Genomic DNA, 13,271 nt, shown 5'->3' on the forward strand with positions numbered 1-13,271 from the left:
ATTATTCGTCCCATTCAATTAAAAAAGGACAACTAGGTGATTTAAGTAAAGGAAACAGAAACCATGGAGCGTGGAGTAGCAAAATGACCACAAAAGAAAAAAGACACTTTAGCTTCTAGTTGGATAGTTTTTAGGGCACAGCAAAAGGAGAGTGAGTCCTATGATGGTTCTCATTGAAACTCTTCTTTGATATTGCGCCATCATTTGACTGGATCACTCTTAATCTTTAAAGTATCTGAGACAGCTCCGTATGGTAAAGTCAATAAGATGTTCAAGGTTTCTTGCTTTTTTAATCTTAGTTGTGAAGAGAATTACACTGGGGGGAGGGCAGGTATTGATGTTCCATCTCAAATATTAAAGCTAAAGGAGAAATCAATTAGCAGGGTGACAAGACTGTAGCTTGATAGAAGATAGAACACCACTCCATAATATCTCCAAACAAAGCGTTTTTCCCACCACAGCAACACAATTTACAGAGGAAAAAAGAGCACAAGTGGAAAATGTAGTATAAGTGAATGCAATTTGATTTGGTTTTGCTTTATAAAAGTCCCCTGATTTCAGCTGAGTGAGACCCTTTGGCCAATGAAGATTGACATTTTCATATAAATCAGAAAATTATATTTTTGACTAGTATCAACTTTGAGATAGTCTATCAAAAATCTTTCAGCTTTGACTGGTTCTCCTCCCCCCAAGTCTTTCAGTCTGAGCCAAGTCTCAGCTGCAGTGACATCTCTCCCTCCTCTCTCCCAAGACTATGTTCAATAGATTTCTGCACCCTTAGGAAAGGAGTGTGCAAGGCTGTGTATTTGCTGCTGCTACAGAGATAGGTAGTTGAGTCCTCTGTCTCCACAGTGTCAAAGTGGGGGATCAAGAGACCTTTCACTGAATCCCATTCAAAGTAACCTCAGACAATATAAAATACCTGGGAGTCTATTTGCCAAGGCAGACTTAGAAACTTTTTGAAAACAATTACAAAACACTTTTCACACAAATCAAGTCAGATTTAAATAATTGGGCAAACATCAACTACTCATGGATAGGTCAAGCTAATATAATAAAAAATGACAATTCTACCAATACTAAACTACTTGTTTAGTGTCCTACCAAACAAAATCCCCCAAAATTACTTTAATGAGTTAAAAAAACTTGTAAGTAAATTCATATGGAGAAACAAAAAGTCAAGAATTTCCAGGGATTCAATGAAAAAAGTGCAAAAGAAGGTGGCTTAGCCGTACCTGATCTAAAATTATATTATAAAGCATCAGTCATCGAAACTGTCTGGTATTGGCTAAGAAACAGAGTGGTGGACCAGTGGAATAGACTAGGTGCAATAGAAGGAAACTGTTTGATAAACCCAATGAGTCCAGCTATTGTGATAAAAATCTCTCTCTTCCATAAAAACTGCTGGGAAAATTGGAAGTTAGTATGGAAGAAATTTAGATTAGACTAACACCTCACACCCTATACCAAGATAAGATCAAACTGGATACAGGATGTAGACATAAAAAATGATATTATAAGCAAACTAGAAGATTAAAGACTAGTTTACCTGTCATATCTATGGAAAGGGAAGCAGTTTATGACTAAAGAAGAGATGGAGAACATCACTAAAAACAAACAAGTTGATTTTGATTACATTAAATTAAAAAAGCTTTTGCACAGATAAAACCACTGTAAACAAGATTAAAAGAAGTGTAGTAAACTGGGAAACAATCTTTACAACTAATATTTCTGACAAAAGACTCATTTCTAAAATATACAGAGAACTGAATCATATTTTAAAACAAAAAGCCATTCCCCAATTGACAAAGGGTCAAAGGATATGCAAAGGCAATTTACAGATGAACAGATCAAAGCAATTCATAGTCATATGAAAAATTGATTGAAATCATTACTTATTAGAGAAATGCAAATTAAATCTTCTCTGAAGTACCACCTCACACCTCTCAGACTGGTCAATATGCCCAGAAAGGTTAGTGATCATTGTTGGGAGGGTTGTGTAAATCTGAGTCACTATTACATTGTTGGTGGAACTGTGAACTCATCCAACTGTTCTGGAGAACAATTTGGAACTATGCCCAAGGGGCAACAAAAATGTGCATACCCTTTGACCCAGCAATACCACAACTGGTTCTATACCCTGATGAAAAAGGGTAAAAACATCACTTGAACAAAAATATTCATAGCAGCCCTGTTTGTGGTGACAAAGAATTGTAAATCAAGAAAGTGTCCTTCAGTTGGGGAATAGCTTAGCAAACTGTGGTTTATGTATGTCATGGAACACTATCGTTCCATTAGAAACAGGGAGGGATGGGAATTCAGGGAGGCCTGGAGGGATTTGTATGAACTGATGCTGAGTGAGATGAGCAGAACCAGAAACACACTGTACATCCTAACAGCAAATGGGGGTAATGTTCAACCTTGATGGACTTGCTCATTCCATCAGTGCAACAATCAGGGACAATTTGGGGCTGTCTGCAATGGGGAATACCATCTATATCCAGAGAAAGAACTGTGGAGTTTGAACAAAGACCAAGCACTATTACATTTAATTTAGAAAAAAAATGATATCTTATTGTCTGACCTTGCTATCTCTTATACTTTATGTTTCTTCGTTAAGGATATGATTTCTCTTTTATCACATTCAATTTGGCTTAATGGAAACAATGTAAAGACTGAAAAATTGCCTTCTGTGGGGGGGGATGGGGGGAGGAAAGTAAGATTAGGGGAAAAATTGTAAAATTCAAAATAAATAAAATCTTTACGTTAAAAAAAATAGACCTTTCTCTGTTGATGCAGGTTTGAATCGCTGAGTAATGGTTTCATTTGTAGTCCTCTCTCGATCTCTAAAATAAAACATTAGTTTGGGTCCTTTTAGTGGCTCCTGTTGGTACCAGTACATGCAATCATGGCCCAAATCTTGTTGACATCGCAGTGTCACCTCCTGTTTCACTCTTGTGACCATATATTTGGGTGTCTGAGTGATTGGTAATCCAATGGGTGCTATGGGAGGGGAAAAAGAGACAGAGTTTGGAAAAGAGAAGCTGGGAGACTTGCTTTTATCCTCCAGTGATGGGAAAGCGCTGACCTACCTAACCCCACAAAGGAAGGTTTTCCTTCTCTATTCAGTCTTCCCTTGCTTCAAGTGAAAACATTCAGACACAGAAAAAGACTCTGGTACCCATGATGGGATCAAGGCCAGGAAGGATTGGAAAGATTCTTAACTCTGAGTTTTGGCCCAGTGGTGTGGATGAAGGGGTCTTTAACTCCATTGCTTACAGGATTGTTTCTATTTGTGGAACTATTGTCTTCATTGGCTCCCACCAAAGGTATTGTGATAGTGTGAGTTGGTGACATTGCAAATGATTATTCATTGACTTCCTGCCTTGATTGTCACCACATAAGTGTTTTTATTTAAAAAGTACTAAAATTTTGTATAAAATATTTTAAAATTATTCTTACACTGATTCATCTCAACAGCATATTCTCAGGTCTTTATACAAAGTGTGGTAGTAACTTCTTTACTAAAACCAGCAAGGAGATAATATATGCACTAGCTATTTAGATGTTAGGAAGCAGAGCTAGACAAGGGAAGAGATAGACAAGGGAATTGTTATTTTTTCAAAGCATGTTATGCTGGTTCATTCATCTTAGCTCTTCAGATCATCTATTTTTTTCTCTCTAAGACCATAAATAGTATCTCTTCTAATTGGGTCTCACTTTTTAGTCTGGGATTTCAGTTTTCCATGAATTCTAGTAGCTTCTGGTTCATATTTCCCAATCTATCAAGACCAGTTTCATCTATACTGAATTAGTGTAAAATTGGGGCAGGATTCTTTTCCAAATATGCCCCATTGTTCTATTCATTGCAAACTACTGGGTTGAGACAGTAGTCTCTTCAATTTGGAAGAAGTTATCTCTTCTTATCTACTGCCAATGATCTTATCCAATTCAATGGTTTAAAAATAATTTAAAAATAATTCTATGAACTATGAACTTTTAAGCTTTAAAAAGTAAGGTGTAAAGCAGAAAAATACCAATGAGATATCCAACTGCCTTCTTGGGAAGAGAGTGGGATAGAAGGAGAGACATGCTAGATCACAGCTGGATCACAAATTTCCTTGAAAAAAATCAGAAATGGGGATAGAGAGAAAATTAATGAAAATAAACTGAGTGAAAGAGAATTCTACCCACATGATGGGAATCAGAAAAATGAAATATTTGTGAGATAATAAGAACATAGTTATAATGAATTTTAATCTATTGAACTACCTTCATTATCTCTTTTATACTCTGAGATATATCACTAGAGAAGAGAATTTAGATATCATTCAGTCCAAATTCTTGTTTGGAATTATGGATTATGCTTTGAATGAATCTGTGGTCCAATGGTGAAGTTGAATAAGTATTCATAGATTTATGACTTATTAGAAATATTTGTGAGATAATAAGAACATAGTTATAATGAATTTTAATCTATTGAACTACCTTCATTATCTCTTTTACACTCTGAGATATATCACTAGAGAAGAGAATTTAGATATCATTCAGTCCAAATTCTTGTTTGGAATTATGGATTATGCTTTGAATGAATCTGTGGTCCAATGGTGAAGTTGAATAAGTATTCATAGATTTATGACTTATTAGAGTCAGAGCTGGGGTCGCCCAAACAATGTCATATTTCCACCATGCACAATTCATATATTTGGCTCATGGATACCAGTCTTAGCTTTCTTTGATGAAGGTTAAGAGTCTAGGTAATAGCACAAAGGGGACAGAGAATTAATAGCATGTAAATAGTAGCTATGAAGAGAATCTATGCACACACTCTCACATTCACACATACACACATACACACACACACACACACATGCACACACACACACATATATACACACACAGGGTGGTCCCCTAAACTCCCAAAGAGTATGGTAGAACAAATTGACTAAGAAGGCCACTCTTCTCGTGTTGATATAGTGAAAAGAGCAATGTTTCTGGAGTCACAGATCCTAGGTTCAAATCCTATCTTAGCCACTCACTGTTTAGGTGATGTTGGGTAAGATTGTAAATCACTTTTCTTTGCTGGGTCTAAGTTTCCTAACCTGTAAAATAAAGGAAACAGATCAAGTGGCTTTTAAGGTGTCTGCCAGTTCTAAATCCTTGATCCTATGAACAGAATTTGGGTGAGAGGCCTTGGCCAGCTAAACAATAATGTCAACTAATTGGGAATCAGGATGGACTCACTCAGGTGGACTTGGAGTTAGAAGGGAGAAAACCAGAAGCATACCTTGGCTAAGAATATAATTTTGCATTCATCAGTGGTGGAAACTGAGGGCCAAACAGATCTAATTTTGATTACTTGGTGGCTAGATAAGCTTAGAGTAATTTTTCTTGTCCTAGAAATTAAACTATAAGGGGTTTGGTGCCTTTATTAGAGTTTAGGAAAAAAGCACCTAAGCTAAGAGCAGGTTAAATTGAGATAAGAGGATATTGTCAGCATAGATAACTGTGTATTAGTCATCTTCTAAATTCAGAGGCATCACCAATCTTCTTGACCTGTGTCTTTTCACTGAACTCCAATGATTCTGGACAAGAGAATAAGATAATGACACTGCACAGATTTGACTCATTTAAATCCAATTCACTTGCAATGCAAGACATCATCCATATGGTGCCATGGGACCTCTCTGAGAATGAAGGATGAAAGATAATATCTTCTAAAGTATACAATAAAAACAAAGAAATTTGGAGATTTATTTTAATAGTAGTCAGTAAACAATGGCTCAGTTGTGGTTATCTGATTTTTTTTAATAGCTTCTTGAAAGAAGTATGACCTGGAAGGAATGAGAGACAGACTTTCCTGGGGACAAGAAGAAGGATTAATGATTAAGTGATCTAGAAAGAACAGAGTGAAGTTCCAATAGTACAGGTTCTTTAGATAACAAATATCACTACAGTCTATGGTTGGCATAAGCACTGTTTTCTTGAAAGGCTCTCATTTGACCAGTGCTAAGAAATTTATTAGGTATGTTGTATTTTGTTTTGCATTTTCTTTTTTCTTTTTCAATTTCAGTTGAATTTGACAAATATATATTGCAGTAGTATGCTGGGATTCTTGACTTCTTACAGTCTTGGTTCTGCTTATCCCAACCCCCACTCTTCTCATGATTTATGCACCCTCGTGTCACCGCTTAGTGTTCAATAGTTATTCACTCTTGTGTTGTCTAGACCTTTATACAATGGCAATATACTAAGTGCTAGAAGCTTTTCATATTTTTCTAAGTCAAAATTCATTAGTAACTTTCTGCTTTTGTCTCTGCTGTTCCCTCTGTCTAGAGGGGATAACTCTTACTCTTATCCTCTATTTTTTTTGAAAATTTATTCTATAAAATTGCAAGAATTAGCTACTTGTGTAATCTTGGGAAATGCATTTAATTATTAGACTTTCATCTTCAAAATAATAGGGTTGGAGAACATGACCTACAAGATCCTTTCCAACTTAGAATCTGTGATGTTACAATATTTTAAAATCTCCTCAGTCAATAATATCCCACCCTCATTTCAACCAATAGACATTTATTAAGTACCTGCTATAGGTACTATGCTAAGCCAAGACAGATTTTAATATCATATTTATCATGTAATATTGTGTATTATGGTGATCTGTATTCATACCGAGTTCATTAGACCAGATAGTTGATCCTAATATTGGAGTTCTTTTGGAGTCTAGGACACACTATTACTTAATATGTTTTGGCGGACACCCCCTCATGGCAGTGGTGGAGCCAGCGGCAGCTCTGGGATGGTGACGGAGAGCGCGAACCCAACGACCCTTCTCCCCCCCCCCCCATTCCTCCATGCTGTGGGCCCCCGACACAGACCCGACCCACCACCAGGACGACGGTGAAGTACTTCTGGGGGCAGAGCGTGCTCCAGAGCTCCTGGGATCAAGTGTTTCTCTGCCTTCTGGCAGCACTACCCCAACCCCTACAGCAAACATGTGCTGACAGAGGATATTGTGCACCGGGAGGTGACTCCTGAAGCTGCTGTCCAGGCGCCTTCTGACAAAGACCAACAGGATGCCCTGCTGGACGGAGCTCTTCTTTCCTGCTAATGTAGCCCACTCGGTGTACATACTCTAGGACTATTGTGGACCCACAGAACCAGACCATGACCATTTTCACCTGGAACATCAACCATGCCTGCCTGGCTAATGGTGATGGAGGAAAGATGTGTTTACTGTGTGAACCCTGAAAACAGTGACTGGACTGAAATCCAAAGAGAAGCCTGGGTCTCCTCTAGTTTGTTTGGAGTTTCCAGTGCTGTACAGGAGTTTGGCCTAGCTAGATTCAGAAGTAATGTGACCAAGACCATCAAAGGCTTTGAGTACATCTTGGCCAAACTGCAAGGTGAAGCTCCTTCTAAGACACTTGTTGAAACAGCTAAGGAAGCAACTGAGAAGTTGAAGGAAACTGCCCTGGCAGTTAGTGAGAAAGTTAAAGCCATGGCCAGCAAGGCAGCCACCAAGAAGCAGCAACAGCAACAGCAACAGCAGCATTATGTTTAAAGGACTCACCATACTGCTTCCCCTGCAACAAAAAAGGTCCTGCTGTCCTCCCAGATTGCCAGTTCCCAAGGCTGTGAGCCTCTTAGCAAGACCTGACATTGGTCCCAGAGCCCCAGTCCCTGAGCAGACCATCAGCACAATACAAGCCCATAGACAATCCAGCTCTTGTCCTGTTACCCACTCAGTGTTTAATTTAGCATTAAAAATCAATTCTTAGTCCTAAAAAATGTTTTGAACTGAGTTATTGTTGAATAAGTTAATAAGGTAACTTTCATATATAACAGAGTTTAGCAAGGGCTCCTGAGAAACCAAGAAAGACAAGATTAGAAAATCTTAGAGCTGGAAGGGATCATAAGGGCCCTTTACAAGAGTCTATCATAATTTATAATATAAGCAAAAGAATGGGTTATAGAGTAAGATTTTTTTAAAAAAATGAAATATGTGAAGGTAAAATGAGGAAGGTAAAATGTTTGCCAAAACAATAGTTCTATGAAAGGTGATGTGTCCTGGACTATAAGATCAATTTGAATTAATAGAGTGATAGGACAACTACCCATTACCTTCCCTCCTTAACTTCCCCCGCCAAGTTAGCACCCTAAGTCAAAGGTCACTTTTCTCTACATATTTTCCTCTTGTATTCTTTGTGTTCCTAGTTCCAGACAAAGAGTAATAGCCTGATGATTCGTTTTGACTCAATTACTGACTTTGCAAGGCTTCCAGTTTCCTCATAATTCTAATCAACAGAAATAGGACTACATGTTTTTTTTCTAACTTCTCTTGCTTCATACAATTCTTCCTCTAATCTCTCAGAAAAATCTCCAGTCTTCTGCTAACATGCTGAAAGACCACATTATTCACAATATTTCAGAAGATATATGTATTTATTTTTAAGAGTTGTTATTCATCCTTTATTTTTGAAGAATAGTAACATCAACAAAGACTTTATTTGCAAATGAATAAGTGAGGCAGACTTGCACAATGTCTTTAGCCCGAATTCTTCTCTTCCAGAGTCATCAAAGTCCAGGGGAAAGAGACAAAACAAGATAACTGGCTATGGCCTTGGGATGCAGTGGGTGACCTTGCCATCTGTGTCTGCCCAAGCAGTAAGCACTCCTTTCAATTGTTCAAGTACACCCTTCAAGGAACAAATAATTTTCATCCACCCATTCTCCCAGGGTGGATGCTTGAGATAGATATTTCCCTAACTCATTGACAGGTTTGAAGTTCATTGTCTAGCCTCCACCAGGTTTAGCCTAAATTCTTCCCTGATTGCTAGGTGTGGCTCCTGTGCATGTTACAGCTTCTTAGTGGCATAGGTGAGAGTGACAGGACAGATGAGCACCAACAACCCTGAGGACAGAGCCTCACACACTGAGACCCTTGTGAGAGTGTCCCAAAAGCTCAGGAAGCACCCCAAAACCAGGCTCAGGCTGGGAAAATGATCAAGCAGAAAAATAAGAGGAAGACCATTGAGAAATATTTTGCTCATGAGCCCAAGAAGGATCAAAATACTCAGTCTGAAGATGAGGAGGTACAAGCTCCTGCATCTAAAGACTCCAAGCAAAACAGAAATTGGGTTCAGGCTATGACAGAATTCAAAAAAGACTTTGAAAATCAAATGAAGGAGTTGGAAGAAAAACTGGGAAAAGAAAGGAGAGAGATGCAAGAAAAACATGAAAATGAAGTCAGCAGCTTAGTCAAGGAAATCCAAATGAATGCTGAAGAAAATAGCATGCTAAAAACCAGCTTAGGTCAAATGGATAAAACACTTCAAAAAGTTATTGAGGAGAAGAATGCCTTAAAAAGCAAAATTGGCCAGATGGAAAAAAAGATAAGAAAACTGTCTAAAGAGACCAAATCCTTCAGACAAAGAATAGAATTCAGGGAGATTGATGAATTTACCAGAAATCAGGAATCAATACTTCAAAACCAAAAAAATGAAAAATTAGAAGAAAATGTGAAATATCTCATTGAAAAAACAACTGATATGGAAAACAGACTTAGGAAAGACAATTTAAAAATTATTGGAATACCTGAAAGTCATGATCAGGAAAAGAGCCTTGACATCATTTTCAAAGAATTACTACAGGAAATTTTCCCTGATATTCTAGAAGCAGAGGGCAAAATAGAAATGGAGAGAATCCACCGATCCCCCCGAGAAAGAGAGCCCAAAAAACCAACCTCTAGGAATATTATAGCCAAGTTCCAGAACTCCCAAGTCAAAGAGAAAATATTACAAGCAGCCAGAAGGACACAGTTCAAATATCATGGAGCTGCAGTCAGGATCACACAGGAATTAGCAGCAACTACATTGGAAGCTCATAGGGCTTGGAATGTAATATACCAGAAGGCAAAAGAGGTTAGAATGCAGCCAAGAATGAACTACCCAGCAAGGCTGAATGTCCTCTTCCAGGGAAAAAGATGGACTTTCAATGAACCAGGGGAATTTCAGATGTTCCTTTGAGCTAAACAGAAGGTTTGATCTTCAGATACAGGACTCAGGTGAAGCACGGAGATTGGAGGAGAGGGGGGAAATATGAGGGACTTAATGATGATGAACTGCATGTATTCCTGCATAGAAAAATGACACTGATAATACTCATATGAACCTCCTCAGGTAACAGAGCAGGTAGAAGGAGCTTTTATAGTTGAAGCACAGGAGAAAGCTGAATTCGAAGATAAAATATGGTGTAAAAATGGAGTCAATAGAAAAAAAGGGAAATGTAATGGGAGAAAGAAAAAGGAGAGGGGGAATAGGCCATGGCATTTCATATAAGATTTTTTATTATTACAATGAGATATTGCAATGATATAGAATGGGGGAGGCAAGGGAGAATGAGGGAACTTTTGCTCTCCTCAGAGGTGGCTAGGAGAGGAAACAGCATATATACTCAATGGGTTATAGGCATCTGGAGTAAGAAGGGAGGGGAGCAGGGGGAAGGGGTGGGGATGTGAATAAAGGAGGAGAGGATGGACCATGGGGGGAGAGTGGTCAGATATAACACATTTTCTTTTTTACTTCTTGCAAGGGGCTGGGATTGGAAGGCCTGTCCAGGACCATAGGGCCAGGTGGATTCTGGGCCTAAGGGGTGGTATGGGGGCTCAGGGCTTCTTGGCCCCAGGACCAGGGATCTGTCTGCTGTGCCACTCAGCGATCCTACAGCAGAGTCAGAGTGAAAGGAGAGAGAAAATATGGCACATGGTAGTGGAGAAATAAGAAAGGAGGGAGTTGCAATCAGCAATGGCAATGTTGGAAAAATATTGAAGTAACTTTTGTGATGGACTTACCATAAAGAATGCGATCCACCCATGACAGAGTTGTTGGTGTTGGAACAAAGACTGAAGCACATTTTTTATTATTATTATTTGGGGGAGGGTGCAGGGCAAATGGGGCTGGGTGGCCTGCCTGGGGCCACATAGCAGGGTGATCTTTGGGTGTCTGAGGCCGGATTTGGACCCGGGTGCTCCTGACTCAAGGGCCAATGCTCTGTCTGCCACCCAGTCACCCCTACTATTATTACTATTTTATTTTATTTTGGGTCTTTTTTTTCTTCTTTTAGGTTTTTGCAGGGTAGTGGGGAGTGGGTGGCTTGCATGTCACATGGCTGCGTGATTGTTGGGTCTACGGGGATCGATGTGGGCTCAGATGCTCGTGGCTCCAGGGCTGGTGCTTTGTCCATTGTGCCACCTGGCCATACCTACAATTATTACTATTATTCTTTTTTTAATTTTAATTTTTTTCTCTCCCCTTTACTTTATCACCCAAGCAAGTCTATATTCATGGGGGGAGGGGTATTTTGTTCACTCTTAAACAAGAATATTTTATTAATGTAAAAAAACCATTTGTACAAAATGAGAATTAAAAAATAAATTTTTTTTAAAAAGTTAAAAATAAAGAATGAACTTGGATTTGAGTGTGAATTGAATATCTCCCACTTACATCTAGATGTCTTTGGGAAAGTCATGTATGCCCAATTGGGCTTAAAAATTTTGGGGAGGAAAGCAAAGGAGAACACTTTAGGACAGAATACAATGGGAAGCTTATGAGCAAAAGAGTCCTCATGTTTGGATTTGTGAATGACATTACAGGTTTTATATATAATGGTTGTATATTCAAGAGTTGTTACTTTTTGGATAAGCTATGTTGTTATACCCTGAAGTACTAGGTAGCCTTTGAGTAGCTAGGTGGTGAGGTATAATGGAGTTCTTCATTCTTCATCTCTACTATGGGGATTCATAGGAGAAGGAAATAGCAAGGCAAGAAAATCCAATGTGAATGGCTGAAGATGTAACAATATATAATTGCTATAGAATACTGATTTGCCAAAAGAAATGATAAGCAGGATAGTTTCAGAAAAATCATGTTGTTTATTGTTCACACTTCATTCTCAAAGAGGATCAGTGACATCAGGAGGTGATGTCTGGATTTGCAAGTGAACTGCATTTGGGTGATGCAGGGCTCCCAAGTGATTCAGAGTCCAATGTGAAGAAGTAGGCCAAAATGACTGGCAATTAGCCATGTTCCAAAAACCTTAGGAAAACTTTCAGGAAACAATACTAGGAGAACATTGATCACAAGGTCAACAATAATGTATGATGATCAACTATGAATGACTAAGCAATTCTCAAAAATACAGTGATTGAGAGAAAACAAAACAAAACAAAATTACTAATAAAATCTAAATGATCAAATAATTTTTAAAAAATTCATTTTTTGTTCTTGGTTTTCTTTCACAACATGTTTAATATGGAAATATGATTTACATGACTACACATGTATGACCACATCAAGTTACTTATCATCTGAAAGATGGATGAGGAAAGGGAAGTGAGAGAAAAATTTGAGATTCAATTTTTAAAAAATGAATGTTAAAAATTCTTTTTACAGGTAATTAGAAAAATTAAAATATTTTTGAATAAAAAATAATCAGTAAATAAGAAAATCCCATGGACAAGTTCATGTCATCACAAAGGATTGGAAATAACTGAATAACAACAACACTTCAGAATTCCTGCTTTTAGAACTCATGATCTGCTATGTACCACATTCTTCTGAAAAGGAAGTCTATCCAATCAAGTATATAAAGAAGCATTCTGTAAACACATTTTCCTCAAGTTTCTTGAAACTGATCAGAGAAAACAGAAAAGGTTGGAGAATTCTCTGAAAAATATCAGGAATAATTGAATCAAAGAATCTCACATTAGAGAATCCTCCATAGTCTCTCTAGTCCAACTCAGTCTGGTCAAGAATCATCTCTGTAACATCTGTGACAAGAGATTGAATGAACCACTCTATTTGGAAAGATCTGTTGAGAGGAACCAAAAATTTTCCAGTGTGACCCATTCTACTTTGGGGTAGCTCTAAGCATTCAGGAGTTTGCTCTTCCATCAAGTCAAAAAATACCTCTCAAACTTTGCCACTGGTTCTGCAGTGGCAGATCGCATGTACAAGTTAACACTAACTTAGCAAATGACAAATTTCTTTTCCTTTCTGAATTTTTTCCAACTACTTCTTCCTCAGAAGAGAGGACTACATCCTGAAGAATAAGTCCAAGGCATAGTTTGGTGTTGCTAACACATGTAGACTTTAAGCAAGATGATCCATATATTAAATATAATCTTCCCAGAAGAGCAGGAAGATTCTGAATTAATTTTTAGGCTTTAAGTTTTTGCTATTATGCACATTTGACTATTTTCTTTTAAA

General features: G+C 38.0%; 1 pseudogene and 1 gene segment (V, D, J or C); one reads left to right on the forward strand and one right to left on the reverse strand.

Moving 5' to 3' along the window:
- The window catches only part of LOC141492841 (T cell receptor beta constant 2-like), a 439,396-nt gene that overhangs the window by 216,656 nt on the left and 209,469 nt on the right, over positions 1 to 13,271 (reverse strand).
- Positions 3,184 to 7,567, forward strand: LOC141493548 (PRELI domain-containing protein 1, mitochondrial pseudogene; annotated as a pseudogene).

Source organism: Macrotis lagotis, chromosome 7 (assembly GCF_037893015.1).
Source record: "Macrotis lagotis isolate mMagLag1 chromosome 7, bilby.v1.9.chrom.fasta, whole genome shotgun sequence".
NCBI classification, from domain to species: domain Eukaryota; kingdom Metazoa; phylum Chordata; class Mammalia; order Peramelemorphia; family Peramelidae; genus Macrotis; species Macrotis lagotis.